Source organism: Miscanthus floridulus, chromosome 6 (genome assembly GCF_019320115.1).
Source record: "Miscanthus floridulus cultivar M001 chromosome 6, ASM1932011v1, whole genome shotgun sequence".
NCBI lineage: Eukaryota > Viridiplantae > Streptophyta > Magnoliopsida > Poales > Poaceae > Miscanthus > Miscanthus floridulus.
In genome coordinates, this window is record NC_089585.1 from 59,800,812 (window position 1) to 59,821,726 (window position 20,915).

Here is a 20,915-nt window from a genome sequence, read left to right on the forward strand (position 1 = left end):
GTCGGATCCCATGTAGACGACCGCAGTTCATGGTGTAGAGGAACGACCTTCCTAGGATGAGGGGAATGTCTTCATCTTCTCCCATGTCTAGGATGAGGAAGTCGGTCGGGACGTATTCATGCTGGATTTTCACCAGGATGTCCCATGCTAGTCTCTCCTGGAACCTGATTGTTTGATCCGCCATCTACAAACGAACATATGTTGGGGACAAGGGCCTCCCTAGCAAATTATCATAAGTTACCTTGGACATGATGTTGACGCCTGATCCAAGGTCACAGAAGGTGTTGTGGAAGGTCTATGGTCCGATTGAGCACTCGATCGTTGGATGGCCTGGATCTTCCTTCTTGGTGATGAAGGGAGGATCGAGAAGATTGCCCCAATTTGATCGGAGTGGAGGCTTACCATACTTTGTTGTGACCAAGTTAACAAATTCAACTGGATCCTCAGGTTTCCTAGGGATCTTACCTTGTTCATAGGATGGGACAGCGGCTGCTAATTGAGCTAATTGTGTTTCTAACATTTTATTAAGGCTCAATAGATTTTTAACGATAGAGGAAAAGTTGTCCATTTTCTTACTAAGGTTTTCAAGAATCTTATCATTATCCATCATCTTTTTATTAATGCCATCATTGATTTTTGACTGGCCTAAGACAAGATCTTTCAAAGAAGGTTGGTTATTGTAAGAATTATTGAAATTATTATTATAACCATTACCTCCATTACCTTGGTAGAAGGGGCGCTAATTCCATCCTCCTTATTGTAGGGATCAGTACCCATTGTTGTTGTTGTTGATGAAGTTCATGTCTTCCCTTGTTTTGGAATAATGGTTGCCTGAATGATCATCTCTGCCACATACCTCGCACTAGGGGTCTGCTTCAGTGGCTCATGCAGTGGCGTGGAGTTGGATGAACTCTTGTTCCTTTTTGAACCTTCTTCAATCTTTTTCATCAAGAGGACCATCTTGGCAGAGAGCATGTCCACCTCATTGATGGTGTGCATATCTCTCTTCTTTGGCTAGAGGCGTTCTTCATTCCATCCATGGTTAACCACCATCTTTTCGATGAGGTCCTTGACATCCTTCACATTGTGTTGAAGGAATGCTCCTCCAGCGGCAACATCCAGGTGACTACGGGCCATGCTAGTCAAACCATGGTAGAAACCTTAGATTAGGAGCCAATCTTCTATTCCATGATGAGGAAAAGCATGAATGTACTCCTGGAGGCACTCCCGTGCTTCGGGAATCGTCTCATCAGACTGTTGTTGGAAGCTAGAAATTTTTCCATGAAGGGCTTTGGTCTTGCCCATCAGGAAAAACTTCTTAAGGAATGCATTGGTGCACTTCTCCCAAGTGGTGGCTTCATCCTTATTGGCATAAAACCATTGCTTCGCCTTCTTGAGCAGAGAGAATGGGAAAAGGCGAACACTACTACATCATAGGGATATAGTAACACCAACTTATGTTACTATAGGTTGGAAAAGTGTTACTCGCTCTCTTAGTAACACATTTTTCTTTATGTTCCAATTAGCCATATTACTATAGACTGATTTATTGTAACACATTTACTTGTCTATAGGAACATTTATCTAGTGTTACAATGATTTTTGCTATAACACTTTTTTTTGCTCTAGTAACACTTCTACAAGGCTTTACCCCTGATGCAATGGTCTAAAAGTGTTGCAATAGGCCAAAAAGTGTTACAAGTCATAGTATAAGCAACCACCATGGGTGTTGCAATAGTAACACCTGGTGTTGCTAGAGATATCTATTGCCACATACCCAAAGAGTGGCAATAGGTGCACCAGCAACGACAATGGGTGCTGCAATAGACCTTATTGCCATGCATCAATAGTATTGCAATAGATGTACCCTCTATTGCCACACTATCTCTTTGGTTGCTATAGGTGGAATCCTCTGTTGCCACGATAAATATTCGGTTGCTACAGGTGGCCTTTTTATTGCCACACTATCTCTGTGGTTGTTATTGGTGGAACCCTCTATTGCCACGACAAAGATTTGGTTGTCACGATCAATACTTGGTTGCTATACTTGGATCCTCTATTGCCACGCTTACTATTGTGTTGCTATAGTTTGGAGACTCTATCGCCACACCCACTATTTTGTTGGTATGAGGTTTTCTGCCACACCATTGGTTTGTTGCTATAGCATATATTGCAACGCCAAATGATTATACCCATATACCATATTGCAATGCTTTTTGTAGCATGAAACAATATTTGCACGCAATTATTTTTTAGAACAACAATATATGGTCAATAAAGCATTTAGACAACTATGAACCAAAATATGCTTTGTTTGTACAAATCATTAATAAAATCATCAAATATCAAATTTGTCTTAGACACACGCACAACTCAAACATAAGGTATCAAACACACTTCACATCAAAATCTAATAAGCTATAGCACTGCAACAAAGGTTGGCTTGATGTTGACCATCCCATCACTCGTGCGCTCCACTTATAAACTCATGCTTCCTCCTTAAAAGAGTCGTTGACATTGGTATATGCGTTAGTTAAACTAAAATTGTAATATAATATTTTGGCAATTTAGCATGGACTCAACAAAGTAAGAAATTTGAAATCATAAATTAAAGACTAATAGGTTTGCAAATTTGCAGATTCAATCATAGTAAAATTATACATGACTTATCTTTGGGGAAGGGGAGAATGAACCCCTTTACTGAGGATGACTTTATAGGAGGGGAAGAAGCAAAAGCAACACAAGAAAACTAGATCATGTATATTGAACTGAATTGTGAAATTTAAACCTTAACTTACATATATGGATAACACATGTACAGAATGTGACAAATTATATCAAAAGGCGAGTATAAAATCTTAACAGTATACATTTAATGATACTTTGGTTTTTCAGATACTATGGTTTTTAATTTTTAAGTGCATCATGACAAGGAGTACAAAGACAGAACATAGCTAGATGAAAAGGATCATTTTTAGGTGATGCTATGGTTTTGGAAGGATCATAGATCAGCAGTATAACTCAGGTGATCTATGGAAACTAACAACCAATGTTAATTCAGAGCAGAGCTTGTGACTCATCAAATTATATTCAGTGTATGGGGGGGTAGAGATTCAGATTAGCAGCGCATTCTGCACACATCGAGATTACCAATGAAGCTACAAAGGCAACACAATACCCACTTTGACTGATCCTAGCAACACATAGATGAAAAACAAAACCCAAAGAATAGCAGGAAGCGATTGCAGATCGAGTCCTCACCACTCAAGGACGTACTGGAGGTGGAACTCTTGCCTGTAGCTGGTCACCTGGCAAAGGTAGGAAGAGGGTCAAGAAGCAAAAGCCGCTTCCACTAACAATACCTGCAACACAAATATCAAAATAAATAAAAAAAAAGAAAAATTGCTTTCAGCAGAAATCATCGTTCTATATGATCTGAACAAAAAATGATTAGGCCACACACATTCATAGTAGGCTGCCACCATACCACACCTGTTATACATAGCCACTAGATGACTAGATGTGTCGGGTTCCATAAAACGGGGTACCCCGAGCATATATCAAAAAGAATCACTTAAACACCATAAAAAACAAAGCCAAAGGATAAGCCATTTGTTAAACCCTAGCCTCATCTGAACCCATTGGCTCTCCGCCTTGCTCCTGGCCTCACATGGGAGGCCTCAGCGGCCTGCCAATTCTCTGCCTCGCGTGAGGCCTCGCGCAGGGGGCCTCGATAGGGAACCGATTCTCCGTCTCGCCCAAGGCCCCACGCGTAAAGCCTCGGACAAGATGTTGATTCTCCATCTCGCTCGAAGCCGGCTCGGCAATAACCCGTCGCTTCCACCTCGGCCAATCTCCCCGACAGCGCGTTGTGTCCCATTAATGCGCCAACCACTCCCGCAATATCAGCCGGACGACGGCTCGACACTGTGGAGCGGCTGATGAGATGGGAAGTCATGTCAACGCCATACCGTCCTAGACAGGGCATGGTGGGGATTACCGGCCACTGTGCTCTGGTGCTGTGCCCACGATCAGTGCCTGCACTACACTGTGCCACCTAACCCCTGCCCCAGAGACAACGTGGCATGGGGGGTCAAGTCCGGGTCACCATAGCCTCGGAATTAGTGTATGACACCAACTACTCCCTCCAAGCCTCGGCAATCCACTTTAGGGTCTCGACAACCCTAGGATTCATGTCTGCCGAGCCTCCCACGATGGCTCTGCCTCGACACTAACTAAGCCTCGGCTTCCCGCGCAGTCAACACATAGTGACCAGCACGCCGACCACCCCGCCCGCTTCTAGATAACACTGGAGCTCCCACGATGTATAGGACCAGATGTAACCGGCGTGTCGCCCTAGTACTTCAAGGATGAGAGCACTCCGTCGCCCATGCCGCCATAGTAATAGGCTACAGGGCTCGGACATGCCACCTCTGTTCGCACGATGCCATGTAGCTAGCACCTATATCACCCTTGTCCCCCCTTCAAACTATAAAAGGGAGGAACCTGGGCCATTTCTAGGGGGGAGGAGACGAACAATTAGGCCTAGGCCCACGCAACGAAGTCATGCATGAACACATAGACAAATGCTCGAGCTTCCCCGCCATCTGAGATCAACATCTCAAGCAATCCACGCCACTCCACGTAGAGACCTAGGACTAGCTCCCTCTCTCGCCCTGCTTGTAACCCCCTACTACGAGCACTTCGGTGCAAGGAATACAAGATCGATCTCTCAAACTGGATGTAGGGTGCTCATTACCCAAACCAGTATAAACCTTGTGTCTCTTTGCATCACCATCTAGGACTGGGAACACGTAGTACAAATATACTAGTTGGTTGAGGGCCCACCGGTCTGAAACACCGATAGTTGGTGTGCTAGGTAGGGGCCTCTGCGTGTTAGCATCGTCATCCCAACAAGTTCTAGATGGCAGACCCCAGTACGACCACTGCGTCTCGGCATGGTGGTCTGGTTTGGGAGCCTAGAGTTCATGTCTCTAGGGCATGAGTACAACATGGTACTCCTCACACCCCGAGCCCCGCCTACCGACAATGACATCACGCACCCATAGCCTAGGCACAGGCGGCACCCGGGTGGCCGCTCTCATCGTGCACGCCAGACACGACGCGAGCGGGGCTACGCCAACACCGCGCGAACCTAGGGTGACACGCCATGCTCCGTCGGTATCCCATGCCCAGCTGTTGGCACAAGGTCCCTAGTTGGGGACCTGTCTGGCCTGAGCCTAGACAAGGGAAAGATGCCGGTGGCGTGCGGCAATGCCCCGTCACCAAGCTTCACCCTGCCACCGCCTGAGGAGCCAGCTTCGGTGAAGCAAAACCCGGCGATGGCACCATCTCCATACCTCTTTGGGTTGAGAAATGTCACTGCCTCCTATGCTTATGCCTATGCTTCCACTCACGTGGAGCCCTCGGGACACCACCAACGTTTCACCCTTGACTTCGGTACCACGACTTCAACTCAATCCCACGCCGACTCCTCAGAGGTGGACAAGGCGTGGGCCAGAGTAGATTTTTCCAGGCTTCACAACCTTGAAGCCATGCATCGCTTCCTAGCTACGAGTGGCTATTGCTTTGGCTACTCCGACTCTAACGATGAAGGTACTTACGATGCCACTTGTGAGTGCTTTCACGTCGGACTCGGGATGCCAAGCATGGGTGATGAGGACGAGGGGGCAGGCAACCATACTCTGCTTCACCAGGGAATGGGTGATGCCACGCCCTCACGCATTGTCCCACTGATAGCGTGGAACGAGAACCGTGCCCTCGAACAACTTCGACGCCTGGACCTGGAGCAGCTCCGTGAGCTTCAGGCCAAGGTCAAGCAAGATCGACTCCTTCTGCAATAGCTCCGAGACACTCTCGAGCAGGAGCAGCAGGGTCGCGGTGACGGTGGAGGAGCCCGGTGGCGAGCCCACGATGTCCATCATCGCATCAACGATGATGAAGGAGGCGATCATCCCCCAATCTTCAATCGTGCTAGCTAGAATGTCGCGGATATGGTGATGCTACTATGTGCGATGCCCGAGCCCTCTACCATGGAGGGGCAACGGGTTCACGGCGAGCTCCGGGATCTCCTCGAGACCGCCATAGTGTAGCAGGTCAAGAGTTCCACCTCTCAGCGGCGCGGAGCCGCCTTGGACCTCCCCTTAGCACCGCATTGGTAGGATAGGGAGGCCTCGGTCCATCCCAAGCCCACTTAGGCACCGACAATCAACAAGGTCCCCTTGCTGCACGACCACCTTGACAACCGATGCAAGGCACAGGACGACCATGAGGTGGTCAGCAGGCGACAACGCCATGATAGTGAGGGGCCCGCCCGTGGCTACCATCCACACCGTGGTGGCTGCTATGACAGTGGGGTGGACTGCATCCCCTCTCCTAAACCACCTGGCCCTCGAGTTTTTAGTAGGGCCATCCACAATGCTTAGTTTCCAGCCCAGTTTCACCAACCGGCCAACCTTACGAAGTATAGCGGCGAGACCAATCCCAAACTTTGGCTTGCCGATTACCGCCTGGCGTGTCAGCTAGGCGGCACGGATGATGACCTGCTCATCATCCGCAACCTCCCCTTGCTCTTGTCGGACTCGGCATGAGCCTGGCTTGAACACCTTCCTCCCTCATAGATCCATGACTGGCGTGACTTGGTTAGGATCTTCGTCGAGAATTTCTAGGCCACATACGTGCACCCTGGAAACTCCTAGGACCTTAAGAGCTATCACCAGAAACCAGATGAGTCTCTCTGAGACTTCATCCGACGCGTCTCCAAACAGTGCACCGCGTTGCCCAGCATCGGTGACTCAGAAATCATCCAGGCTTTCCTCTCCAGCACCACCTGCCGAGACTTGGTCCGAGAGTTAGGCCGGAACGTGCCGCGCTCAGCTACCGTGCTCCTCGACATCGCCACCAACTTCGCCTTGGGTGAAGAGGCAGTTGGGGCCATCTTCCCCGACAACGTAGCCAAAGGGAAATGGAGGGATGAGGCCAACAAGGCCTCGGCTCCCCGCCTCCCTAGGAAAAAGAAAAAGGGTTGCCAAGGGAAGCAGGAGATCCTCGAGGCTAATCTAGTCGCGACCATAGAGCGCAAGAATCCCTGAGGCCCCAGGGGCCCCGGGCTCTTTGACGACATGCTGAAGAAGCCCTGCCCTTATCATCAGGGCCCGATGAGGCATGCCCTCGAGGATTGCACCATGCTCCGATGTTATTACGCCAAGCTCGGGCTCCCCGACGACGATGCCAAGAAGAAGGGCGTCAGTGATCGCGATGACAACAAGGACGAAGGGTTCCTCGAGGTGCACAACACCTTCATGATCTTTGGCGGACCCTCAGCGTGCCTTATGGCATGCCAGCGAAAGAGGGAACGCCAAGAGGTCTTCTCGGTTAAGATGGCCACTCCCCGATACCACGACTGGTCTCAGGAAGCAATCACCTCTGATCGGGATGACCACCCTGACCATGTCCTAAATCCTGGGTAGTACCCACTTGTTGTCGACCCGATCATAGGCAACACCCAACTCACCAAGGTGTTGATGGACGGAGGCAACGGCCTCAACATCCTCTACGCCAACACCCTGGAGCTCCTAAAGATCGACCGGTCGCGGCTCCGAGGTGATGCCGCGCCTTTCCACGGCATCGTGCCGGGGAAGCGCACGTGACCCCTCGGCCCATCAACCTTCCCATTTGCTTCGGCACCCTCGCCAACTACCGCAAGGAGGTCCTTACCTTCAAGGTGGTTGGGTTCAAAGGAACTTACCAGGCCATCCTAGGCCAGCCATGCTACGCCAAGTTCATGGTGATCCCCAACTACACCTACCTCAAGCTCAAGATGCCGGGTCCCAATGGCGTCATCATGATTGAGTCCACGTACGAACATGCATACGACTGTGACATCGAGTGCATCGAGTACGCCGAGGCTCTCATGGAGGCCAAGACCCTCATCGTTGACCTTGACCAACTCGGCAGCTAGCTGCCCGAGCCCAAGCGTCGAGCCAAGACTTTCGAGCCCACGGAGGTTGTCAAACTTGTCCCAGTTGACCCCGCATGCCTCGACGACCGGGCGTTGAGGATCAGCGCCACTCTCAACATCAAATAGGAAGCCATGCTCATTGACTTTCTCCATGTGAATGCTGATATGTTTGCATGGAGTCCCTTGGATATGCCGGGCATACCAAGGGAGGTTGCCGAGCATGCCTTGGACATCCGGGCCGGCTCTAGGCTGATGAAGCAGCGCCTACACCGATTCAATGAGGAAAAACGCAGGACCATCGGTGAGGAGGTGCAGAAGCTCTTGGTGGCCGGATTCATCAAGTATCCCATCCAGTGTGGTTGGCTAACCCCATGTTGGTCAAGAAGAAAAATGGGAAGTGGAGGATGTGTGTAGACTACACCGGTTTGAATAAAGCCTGTCCGAAAGTCCCCTTCCCATTACCTCGAATTGATCAAATTGTTGACTCCACTACGGGATGCGAGACCCTATCTTTCCTTGATGCGTATTCCGGTTACCATCAAAGCAAGATGAAAGAGTCCAACCAGCTCGTGACTTCTTTTATCACACCATTCGGCATGTACTGCTATGTGACTATGCCTTTCGGCCTCAGAAACGTAGGGGCCACATACTAGCAGTGCATGACCTAGGTCTTTGACGAACACATTGGGCGAACCATTGAGGCTTATGTGGATGACATCATGGTCAAGTCCAGAAAGGCCGAGGATCTCGTCGATGACCTAGAGATAGCTTTCAAATGCCTCAGAGAGAAGGGCATCAAGCTCAACCCTGAGAAGTGTGTGTTCGGGGTTCCCCGAGGCATGTTCTTTGGGTTCATAATCTCGGAACACGGCATCGAGGCCAACCCAGAGAAGGTCTTAGCCGTAACCAGCATGGGACCAATCTGAGACCTCAAGGGAGTGCAGAGGGTCATGGGATGCCTTGCGGCCCTGAGCCGCTTCATCTCGCGCCTTGGCGAAAAAGGCTTGCCTCTATACCGCCTCTTGAGAAAATCCAAACACTTTTCTTGGACCCCCGAGGCCGAAGAAGCCCTCGCCAAGCTCAAGGCACTACTCACTAGTCCTCTCGTCCTGGTACCGCTAGCCAGGGATGAGGCCCTCTTACTCTATGTCACCGCAACGACCCAAGTGGTCAGCGCGGCCGTGGTAGTGGAGAGGTAGGAAGAGGGGCATGCTTTACCCATCCAATGACCTATCTACTTCGTCAGCGAAGTGCTCTCCGAGACCAAAATGCACTACCCCCACATCCAAAAGCTGATCTACGCCGTAGTCTTGGCTCGGCGCAAGCTGCGTCACTACTTTGAGTCCCACCCGGTAACCATGGTGTCATCTTTCCCCTTGGGAGAGATAATCCATAACCGAGAGGCCTCAGGTAGGGTAGCCAAGTGGGCTATCAAACTGATGGGGGAAACCCTGACCTTTGCACCTCGGAAAGCAATAAAGTCTCAGGTTTTGGCCAATTTTCTAGCTGAATGGACCGACACCCAACTGCCACCAGCTCAGATTCAGACAGAGTGCTGGACCATGTACTTCGACAGGTCCCTAATGAAGACTAGGGTAGGCGTGGGCCTGCTCTTCATCTCGCCCCTCGGAGTACACATGCACTACATGGTTTGGCTCCACTTTGCCACCTCCAACAACGCAGTCGAGTACGAAGCCCTCGTCAACGGCTTGCAAATCGCCATCAAACTTGGGGTACGGCATCTCGATGTCTAGGGCGACTCGCAGCTCGTCGTCGATCAAGTCATGAAGGAGTCAAACTGCCTCGACCCCGAAATGGAGGTGTACTGCCAGTGGGTACATTGCCTAGAAGACAAGTTCGATGGTCTTGAACTCAACCACATCGCATGGAAATACAATGAGGCCGCGGACAAACTAGCAAAGATGGCGTCAGCATGGGCTCTGGTCCCCCCAAACATCTTTGCTAGAGACCTCCACAAGCCTTCCATCGACTATGCCTCGACAGCGGAAGAGGGCCCACTGGCCAAACCCACCATAGGGCTCGACGCCCCCTCTACCGTCGAGACTCCTTCAGCCAAGCCCGAGGTCATGGAAGTCAACATAGAGCCTCCCCAGATCGACCAGGACACGAACTGGCGAGTCTCGTTCCTTGATTGGCTCGCTCGTGAAGAGCTTCCTACTGACAGGACCAAAGCCCAACGGCTTGCGCGACAAGCCAAAACTTATGTCCTCTACAACGGCGAGTTATATCGGCGAAGTCCATCTGGCGTCCTCCAATGATGCATCACCACCGAGGCAGGCCAGGCCCTACTTTTGGACTTGCACATGGGGGCTTGCAGGCACCATGCGGCCCCTCGGACGCTCATCGGAAATGCCTTCCGCCAAGGGTTCTACTGGCCGATGGCGGTTGCTGACACCACCAAGTTAGTACGCTCCTACAAGGGATGCCAGTACTACGCACGGCAGATGCACCTCCCGGCCCAGGCCCTCCAAACCATCCCCATTACATGGTCATTTGTGATGTGGGGGCTCGACATGGTTGGGCCTCTACAAAAGGCCCCCGGGTGCTACACCCATCTGCTGGTAGCAATCAATAAGTTCTCCAAGTGGATCAAGGCTCGCCCGATCAATCAAATTAAATCCGAGCAAGCGGTGCTGTTCTTCACGGACATCATCCATAGGTTTGGGGTTCCGAACACCATCATCACCGACAACGGGACACAGTTCACCAGCCAAAAATTCTTGACATTCTACGACGACCACCACATCCGTGTGGCCTGGTTAGCCGTAGGACACCCAAGGACAAATGGCCAAGTAGAATGTGCTAACGGCATGATCCTACAAGGTCTCAAGCCAAGAATTTACAACCGGTTGAAGAAGTTTGGCAAGAAATGGCTTGCTGGACTCCTGTCGGTCATCTAGAGCCTGAGGAACACTCCAAGCCGAGCCATGGGGTTCACACCTTTCTTCCTAGTCTATGGAGTCGAGGCTATCCTCCCCACTGACTTGGAATATGGTTCCCTGAGGCTACAGGCCTACAACGAGCAAAGCAACCGCACCACCCGCGAAGATGCCCTCAACCAACTAGAGGAAGCCCAGGATGTGGCGCAACTACATTCAGCCAAGTACTAGCAAGACCTATGGCGCTATCAGGCCTGGCACATTCGAAGCCAAGACCTGAAGGTAGGCGACCTAGTGTTGAGGCTAAGGCAGAGCAACAAGGGCCGCCACAAGCTGACCCCGCCGTGGGAAGGACCATACATCATCGCCCAAGTGCTGAAGCCTAGGACCTACAAGCTAGCCAACGAGAAGGGCGAAATCCTCACCAACGCTTGGAACATAGAACAGCTACGTCGCTTTTACCCTTAAATTTCCAAGCATTGTATACATTGTTTCTCAAAATACAATTAAGAAGCGTTCTTCAGTTGTTCTAGTTCCTCGAGAAACCCCCCGAGCCCCATCATGGGCCTTAGTAGTACGATAACATCACAAGGGAGACATGGCTCTGCTTCTGTAGAATCGAGCCTCACTCAGGGGCTAGATGGGGGACTCCCCCCTAAGTCCCACACACCATTTTTTAGTTGTTTTTCAAAAAAATTCGTACGCCAAACTCTCTAGCACGCTCTGATGAATCGATTGTGAAAAAACCCAAGGACCGAAAGTCTGTCCCAGGGCCAGAAGGCTAGTAGAGTCGCGAGACAGCTTATGCCTCTAGGCTATGGCACTCCCTCACCACCTTTTGCCCAAGGGGTGGCTTAGGTTCCAAAGAGGTTTTTTTTTGCAAAAGACACCTGATTAGAGACAACAGAGGGCAGAGGCTTGGAAATACAAGAAAAATTATTAAGAAGCACGAGTACTTTAAAAAAAAGGCCTCGGCGGCCACAAGTGTCATGATACAAAGTTAATCCCTAGTCTATTTACATGGCCTCTCGGACCCAGGTCAAGGCTGAGGGCCTCTGGCATCGGTGGACGGCGGGGGAGGGACCACCTCCTCTTCGAACAGCTTGGCCAGCGCCGTGCCGGGCCCCTCTGCCGCCTCCATCAGCTTTGCGACCGCCTCATTGGCCTCCTCGTCATCGTCGAGCAGGACGTAGCCATCGTTGATAGCTTGGAGGTCAACACCAATATAGTGCGAAGCGATGACAGCCACCGCACGCTTGACGCCCGTATGCAGCGCCCCTCGGAGTCGCGCGCCCACTTGACCGCTCAATGCAATTAGGTGGCTCCCAAACAAGCTTCCCAACTAGACCCCCTCAACTTCCAGGGCCTCGCAGGCTGTATGGGTGGCGCTCTTCAGCGCATCGTGCTCCTCGATCTCGGTTTCAAGCACCGCCTACACGGCAGCAGACGTCTCGGCTGCCTGGGTGACCCCCTTCTCTAGCTCTACGCCAAACGCAATAGAATGAGGTTGAGCGCAAAGGAATACAAGCTAGAATAGGGGCAGAAGTCTACGGGACTCACCCTCAGCCTTCTGCCCCTAGCATCGGGCCTCGACCTGAGAAGCCTTAGCTTTCTCCTTCCAATGCTGGGCCTCAACCCAAGATGCCTCGGCCTTCTCCTTCAGGCACTGGGCCTTGACTCGAGAAGCCTTAGCCACCTTGGAAGCCTCTCTCCCAAGCTCTGCATTACACTAAGGAGTTAGAGAGCGAACATAAGAAAAAGTGAATAAAACGAGGGGAATAGGACTCACCCTTGGCCTTTCCCCTCTAGACCACGGCCTTGGTCCAGGAGGCCTCAGCCACTGTAAGGGCCTCATCCAAGGCACCTTTCGTCAGCTGGTGCGCACTCTGCTCCACCCCTACCTACCTAGCAAGGACCTTGCCCAAGGTCATGGCTTCTCCAGCCTAGGACCTAAGGCATCCCGCTCACTGGCCACGCGGGTTAGCTCCTCCTCCAACTCCTTGACCCATGCCGCTAGAGGGGCGACCTGCTCCTAGGCCGTGGCTGCCTCGACCTTTGCATCGACACAATGAAGGTGGAGGTCCTCCACCTCTGTGCTCTGCGCCGCCAGAAGTTCATTGGCGCCAGCAAGTAGGCCCTTATGCTGTTGGAGCTAGTCCTAGACATCCCTCTCCCGCCGAAGAAAGACCGACTTCCCGAGGGACTGGGTCTCGAGCTCCTAGGTAAGCAGAACCGGGGGCATTCACTACAAGAAAACTCGGAAAAAGACAACACTGCATGAGAAAAGAAAGTGCAAACCTGGGCGACTCCGGGCAGATCATCGGCCACCACGGACAGCGTTGTCCGTAGTGACCGCTCTGCCAGCTGGCAGTATTGCTTGAAGGTGTCCTAGCGCCCACCCTCGGCTGTGTCTTTGAGGGCGAACAAAGGCTCCCCCTTAGGGTCATCTTGGCTCTGCCATAGGACACGTGGGTGATCCCACCCATGGGGCTTGGGTCGTACCCGCACGAGGGCTGAGTTTCCCTTGCCTAGGGTTAGAACTGGCTGCTCCACGACACTGGCCACCTCAGCGTCAACCACCTCCTGCTCCCAGGAAGTATCATTGGAGGAGATCAGATGGACCTCCACCTTCTGGGCGCCCTCCCACGACGACAGTGGGCCTTGAACCAAGGGTGCCACCGAGGCCTCCGCCACCTTCATCTCCACTTCTTGGGCCAATAGCCTCGCCGCAATCATGTTGGCCTTGGTAGACCCAGGGGCTCCAACCTCTACCATCGTGGCCTCGGTGGTCCCGGGGGCTCTGGCCTCCGCCATCATGGCCTCAGTGGTCGCAGGGGCTCCGGCCACCACCGCTGCAGCCTCGGCGGTCCTAGGCGCCCCGACCTCCGTCCCTTCGGCCTGTGAGACCCCGGGGACCTCAATCTCAGTGGCCTCAGCAGCCGAGGGCACCTCGGCCCCATCCAACTCACGAGCCTCGCCATCGCGGGGTGGAGGCTCTCCCTCCCCTGTCTGTGTTGGGGCCACCTCGGTAGCCCCTCCTTGGGTGGCCGGCTCCTTCAGGTCGGCCCTCGCCGACGCCGCACCATGTTGTAGGGCGGCTTGCGCCTCTGCCACCTAGTGGGTAGTGGAGCCAGGGTTCACCTTGAGCGCCTTAAGGGGCGCTAAGGTAGGCACCTCCGCAGGTCACTTCCGGCTAAGGACAAAACACTTGCAGGGTCAGCACGAGATCGAAGAACAAACGGAAAACGCTGCGTCTCTGCCAAAAATACGCTTACCTCGAGCGGGGCTGCAACCGCTTTGCCACGGCAACCCTCGTCTACAAAGGCGGTGGCAGTGGTAGAGGCACGGCCTCTGTATCCACCGGCGCTGGCCGGTCCTCGACGGACCCCGACACCCCCTCAATCCTCTATGGGGGCAGTTGTGTCGCCCCTGCCGCCACCTGCTCCACCACTGCTGTCGAGCCCACCGGGCTGACAGCACGCTTTCCCAGTGCCTGCACCTCAGGCGTGTCAGCCTCGGCCCCAAGGCAGGCGATTTCTGACCCTAGGGCAGCTCCTCCTCCTCCCCCTAGAAGCGCCGGGTTGCTTGCCGATGCCCCAGGCACTGTCTCCCCAATGTCGAGGAGATGGTCCAGGGGACTCTGCCCCACCTCGCCCTCATCATCTCCATCTGAGGCATCCATCGATAGCGATGGTGACGGGGACTCCTCCAATGGGAGACCATCCTTCCTTTGCTGTAGTCGGCGCTTATCCAGTTCCTCACGCGCGAGGATCTTCTTCATGCGATTCACCACCTTGGCGTCCTTCCGCCTTTCCTGCGCCTCGATGTGCACCCAGTTGACCACCCACCGCCATGCGTCCTCAGGAATGGGCGGCGGGGAGGCTCGCACATCGCTCATCCCCTGTAGGAACAGCAAACACGGGTAAGGGAATAAGAAACAATGAGAAACAGGGAGGCCTCGGGGGCTGAGAGGCACATGACTTACTAGCGAGAGGAACCCCCATGATGGGCGCATCGTGAAGGGGGTCAGGCCACCGCCCCTCAGCTTCGCCTCCACCGTCTCCCTCACCCGGCGAAGAATTTCCTCGTCGGAAAGGGCAGAGGCAGACATCCGGACGCCCTCAATCGGCTCCTCCGGCCTCATCTCAAATAGGTGCCACCGCTGAGCCATCAGTGGTAGCACCCTTCGGTGGTGGAAGGCGGGACGACCATGGCCGCAGTAAGGCCATGGTCCCACAGCCTCTCTAGCCCCTCCAGGAGTGGCTATAGCTTGGGCAGATCCTCCCTTGGGACGCCATACTTCCACCTCTCCGGGCAGCTCCCCATGATCCACCCGGTGTAGGGGGGAAGTCCACCATTGTCGTTGCAAAGATAGAACTAGCTCGTGTACCACTGACGATTGGTGGACGTGAGCTGGGCCAGGATGTAGAGGTGCTGACAGTCCTAGCGCACTTGGAGAGTGCAGCCGCCAGCCCTCACCGCCTTCCTCGTGCCCGACGTACCCGTCGGCTTGGTGGTGTGCCCCACCCGAAAGAGGTGGAGCCATAGCTCCCAATGGGGAGCAATCCCCAGATACCCCTCGCAGATAGCAACGAAGATGGCCGCCTGCACGATGGAATTAGGGTTGAAGTTGTGGAGCTCCACGCCATAGTAGTGTAGGAGCGCCCGCATGAACCAGTCCGCCAAAAGGCCGAGGCCACGCTCGTGAAAAGACACAAAGCTCACGACATAACCATCGTGAGGCCTCGGCTCTGGCTCACCCGACGGAGCGATCCACTCTGGCCTGTTGGGGTCGGTAACCGGACGAAGAAGCCTGCCATCGACGAGCGACTGAAGCATCTCCACGGTGACGTCGGATGGACCCCAAGGGTCCTCCTTGATGACAACAATTTCGCTGGCCATGAGTACGGTGGAGGGTTCGACTACGGCGGTGAGTCTCTCTCTCCGCCTCGCCTCTCTCTGTAACACCTCGGGTGTTTAAATACTAAAATTGACATGTCATCATACGCATTGCAAAGCATTTGGCATTTGGTGAAAACTTTGAGATGCATACACTAAAACAAGTTTATATTTATGTGGTATGTGTTGAATTGTATTGTTTGACTGAAGTTCAAAGTTTGCTTGGATTTTTAAATTTTCGAGAAAACCCTGATTTTCAGCATTTAAATCCTACCCTGAAAACTCATTTCAAAATCTAAGCATATTTTGGGGGATGAGCCCAAAAGCAAAAGTGTAGATCTTGACAAGTTATACAAAGTTTGTTTTTGGAGTTTTCAAAGTTGTTATGAAAAATTTGGAGTAATTCGAAAAGGCGTAATTCGTTAAATTTCCCCTATTCGAATTCAAAAGTTCATTTCAAAATCTAGACCGAATTTGGGGTTGGTTATAAAAGCAAAGTTGTAGAACTTTTGATTTTGAACAACTTTTATTTTTGGAGATTTTTGAGTTGTTATACAAATTTGGGAGTACTTTGGATTTTAAACTGGATGGCAATTCTATAATTTTGATGAACAGTGTTCACCGCTCTTGCTACATTGCCGATGATCCTTCGGCTTGCTTCCAGTCACCCGTGTGGCTGCTTGGGCATTGCGCTGGCGAGGGAAATGGCTTTGCCGTGGCTTCCTTGCACTTCCTGGCCGTCGTCATTGTCGTTTCCTTCTCCTCTGTTTTCCCGTCGCCTAGCTCATCTCCGGCGAGCTCGCACCATCGTGGTAGCATCTTCACGGTCACGACATAGCACTAGATAGCTTTGCCTACTCCTTGCGCACCTAGCCAGGTAGCTCTGGTCGATTGATTTCGCCGTGAGTTCACCGTTTGTCGCTTTCTTCCTCACGGCCGGCCACCTCACCTGAGATTACGTTTCTCCGTGGCCAGCATCCTCCAGTGAGCCGTTGTCCATGATCTGTGTGCCTACGGCTTTGTCTCGATGCTGTGGTGCTTAATCCTTTGTTGCTTGCTCATTTTGATCACTGTAGTCGTCGGTTCTCCCTCACTGACGATCTTTGCTCAGCCGTGATCACCGTGGTCGTCGTCACACCTCTCCGTTGCTTCTCCGACCGCGCTCCTTGCTTCAATGCGTTCGGGGTGAGCTACTGGTGCTTCCTGGATCCTTTGTTTAAGCTCTACTAGTTTCATGTCGCTGATGTAGCGCTGCTGTGTCACCGCATCCGCCATGGCCGGCGTCAGCCTTGAATCATGCCATGATTGAGTTAGCTAGTGTCTCCAATCAATGCGCCATGTTGTTGTGAGTGTTTTGGTACTTTGGCCGTCACCGTCGGCGAGTTAGCGCCGGTCAGCATCGTCGCCGTCACGGTCAAAGCCGGAGGTTGGGGATGACAAGTGGGACCCGGGTGCCAGCGGCTATGTAGTTCAAAAATGGATTTTTTCTATTTTCAGATTTGAATGAATAGTGTCTATTTTTGTTATTTTTGTGTAGATTTATTTGGAGCTCCAAAAATTATGAAAATTTTTGTGTGACCTATTTGTGATGTATATTATTTAAGAAAAATATGAAATGTTATTTTTTAGCACTTTTTGAATGTGATGAAAATTGCTCAATTTATTAATAAATGGATTTCCATGATTTTTCTAGGCTTAATTATTTATCCAAAAATTATAAAAATTGTTTTGCCACTTAGTTATCATGTGATAAACATTTACAAAAAATTTTGAGGTCAATTGGAACAAGTTGATTTATTTCATAATTCTTAATTAATTAATTAATTCTTAAAAGCAAATAGTAACCTTTAGTGATTTAGGTTTTGTTTGAATTTTTGATTGAGTGATGTCCTTGGGTCATTAGTTGGTAATGATCTTTGGCAATTGATGTAAGTAGTATGAAAAAGATTTGATTAGTTTGACTTGTAACTGTAGCGCGAAGGAAAATTGTATTCAAATTGTTAATTTTTGCATCCATCATCGAGCATCATGTTTCATATTCTGCATCATGTTAGACACGGCATTGTTACTATGTGTAGTGAACGAAGGTGAACACGTAGTAGTTAATCAAGTTGCAGAGGAGGTTAATCCGTCTATTGAGGTCGGATCATATACTTGTGAAACGTCGTAGGAACCGGACTTTTCCGTCAATGAAGGCAAGCCCCGGATGCATACAACCCTACCTTGTATTTTTCAAATTAATTTTGCTTTTGCTTCTTTTTATTGCATTAAGTGATTAGGAGTCAAGTACAAACCAAATTGGTACATTACCAACCTTGTTATTCCACATTTACCATATTACTAGTTTTAAATTCGTATATGTCTAGTTTTGCTTAGCTATGCGTAGAACGATGAAAGTCGGGTGATTACCTGTCATCTGCGAACTTTAAATGGAACTTTGGTTAATTATGTTAACATGTGATATGGGAATGTGGAGTAATAAATCTAGACCGGGCGGACTCGGTGCGTGTGAGCCACAAGACATGGAGGTCTTGTGAGCGGGTTCTTTTCGCCTGTGTCGATTAAGGTCCGTCTGTTGTTGAATTGCATGAGGTAAGACTTTGTAGTACTAACCACATACTCCGGTAAGCCTTAACTTGGCAATTCTAGTACGAGAATGGCTACTCGCGCACTAGGCGTGGAGAGATGGCGGGAATAGCGTGTACCCACGTGGCCACGGGCTGGATTGGTGGAGTACTGTATTCTCAGGTGGCGTGGACCCATTCTTGTTTAGAGGATCCGAGGGTAGGTTGGTATATGTAGGTCAGGGACTTGCATATGTCATGTGATCTGGAATTCCCAGCTAGGTTTAATCGGTTCGAATCGTCGTTGCTCCTCGGTTATGGAGACTCAACTCACTGTTTGTCATCGTAGTATTAATAACTAGAACTTGAGAAAGGTTTGCGAAAGAGATTGATACGAAGTTCATGATCTCATTATAGATCATGGCAGATTCATATGTGGTACTTATAAAGTTTTACCTTTGAAGTAAAGAATTTTGTTAAAGAGCTTTTACGCAAAAGAACTTTGATTATTGTTAAAGCCATACCTTGAATCCCATGAGCCAGCATTCCTGAGTTCTATTAGTTTTATTTTGGTTAAGTCTTATTGAGTACTTTTGTACGCAGGGTTCGTTAACCCTTGTTGCAGGTGAGACTCATGAGCAGATCTATTTTGGATCACGCTGCATGATGGTTGTTCTTTGTGATGACAATGAGAAGTAAATGTGTGGCCCTTGGGCAGGGCAGTTTCACTGTGTGTTTTGTATTATATTATAATGCCACTCCACTATTTCGTTTTGTTATAATCATCGAACTTAGTTATAAGGTTTGAAACTACTGTTTTGTAAATTATGTTATTATAAGACTTCTGCTATTTTTACTCTGGTGTAGATATTTGAATAAATGTTGTAATACTACAATGACTCTGTAACATGATCCTGCTCAGAAATCATGGATGATTCAGGGTTCCCCGAGGACACCCGACAGTCTTCTTAAGTTAATGGAAACATATGCATAGATGTCAAAGGTCGTCGGACAGTGATAGGTGCATATGGGCCCTATAATTTAGGAGGTTCTGCCACAGAATGGTATCAGAGCGATCATTGCAAGGTTTTTTGTTGTATTGTTTTACAAAATCTTCAAAATGATTTGGATGACTAAATTTAACTTGATAATTTGGTCCAAATTGCTTCTGACTTATCTTATTTCTTTCTCACCATTCCTTATTTGATTAAAAAGGTTTTGTGTGGTGGAGTAGTAATCTTACTATGCCCTATATAAAAACAAATGTTGTTTATGTGCATTATAAACTCTGATGTTTTTGTTCATAAGAACGATTCATGCATCATGATTAATTCACTAGTTACTTCCTTCACCTCATAGTCTGGAGTTGAGTAGTGAGTTTGGTTTGAGTAATGTAATCCATCTTAGCTACTCGTTAGACTTTGATCAAATGGTCTTACTTGGATTAAATTGGCTTCCTACAGTATGGCTCGTACCAAGATGATGCCCTGTAAGTCCACTAGACCCAAAGGAGTTCCTCGTCACCAACTTGCCCCTAGGAATGATGGTGCTAGCAGTAGTAGCTCTAGGCCTGATCCCCAGGCAGAGATACAGAGGATTTCTGCAGAGTTGGCACAAGCTACTAGAGATAGGGCTTTGAATGCTATACTGGTAGGAGAATTATAGGATCAATTGAGGCATCTCACCACCGCACACAGGAATTGTGAAAGCATGTTAGTTCGTATGGTGGAGGGAACGAATGAAGCTTGGCATAGGGAAGATGTAGCTAGAGCTAGAACTCATGAGCTAGAATTCTATGTAAAAGATTTAGAACAACATAATACCTATCTACATGAGGAAGTTCATAGGCTTAGCAATCTACTAAATCCAAATCATGAACCCCAAGCTGATGCCATGGACCCTAGTGTCATCCTTGCCTATGATGACGAATCGGAAGAAGAAGAAGAAGATCCTGAAGAATTAGTAATGATCGATGAAAGTGATAATGAAGGCGGAAATATTTTTGGAATTGATATAGAGCCGAAAGTTTGAAGTAATCAAGGACAGGAGTAGAGTTGTATAATAGTTAGTTCTAGTTAAGTTATGTAGTCTTGTTTTGGTACTTATAGGTTCTAGTGTTTATATTAGTAAACCCTATGTAATGTGTCTGGAGTAAGCTTTTGTGCAATTCAATAAAGACTTGTGAATAAAGTTTGGTTTGTTATGAGCAGATGCGTCGTACGTGGGGTTCGTATATTCTAGGAACTTCACAAGATGAGGACAGTATTCTAGATCCGCCACCAGTTCCAACAAATCTGGCTGATGCTATAACCGCACTTGTCAATGTGACAGCCAAAAATTCTCGTTTGCTTCATGAGATAGCTCGGAGTAATCAGAATCAGATGCACGGAAACTGTGGTCGCCACCATAACAGACAGGAGGCTACATATGTTGATTTTACAGACACAAGACCACTGGTGTTCACCAAGGTAGATGAACCATTAGAGGCTGATGACTGGCTTCGAACCATGGAGCAGAAATTTGATCTCATTCCATGCACGGAGTATCAGAACCTACGTTTGCTGCTCAGCA

At 49.9% G+C, this 20,915-nt stretch overlaps 1 non-coding gene across 1 annotated transcript; it reads left to right on the forward strand.

The window, feature by feature from the left end:
• Positions 1 to 1,183: 1,183 nt before the first annotated feature.
• Positions 1,184 to 1,290, forward strand: LOC136461976 (small nucleolar RNA R71). The gene has a single exon (XR_010760509.1). It is a non-coding gene; the product is annotated as a small nucleolar RNA R71 (small nucleolar RNA).
• Positions 1,291 to 20,915: the final 19,625 nt, after the last annotated feature.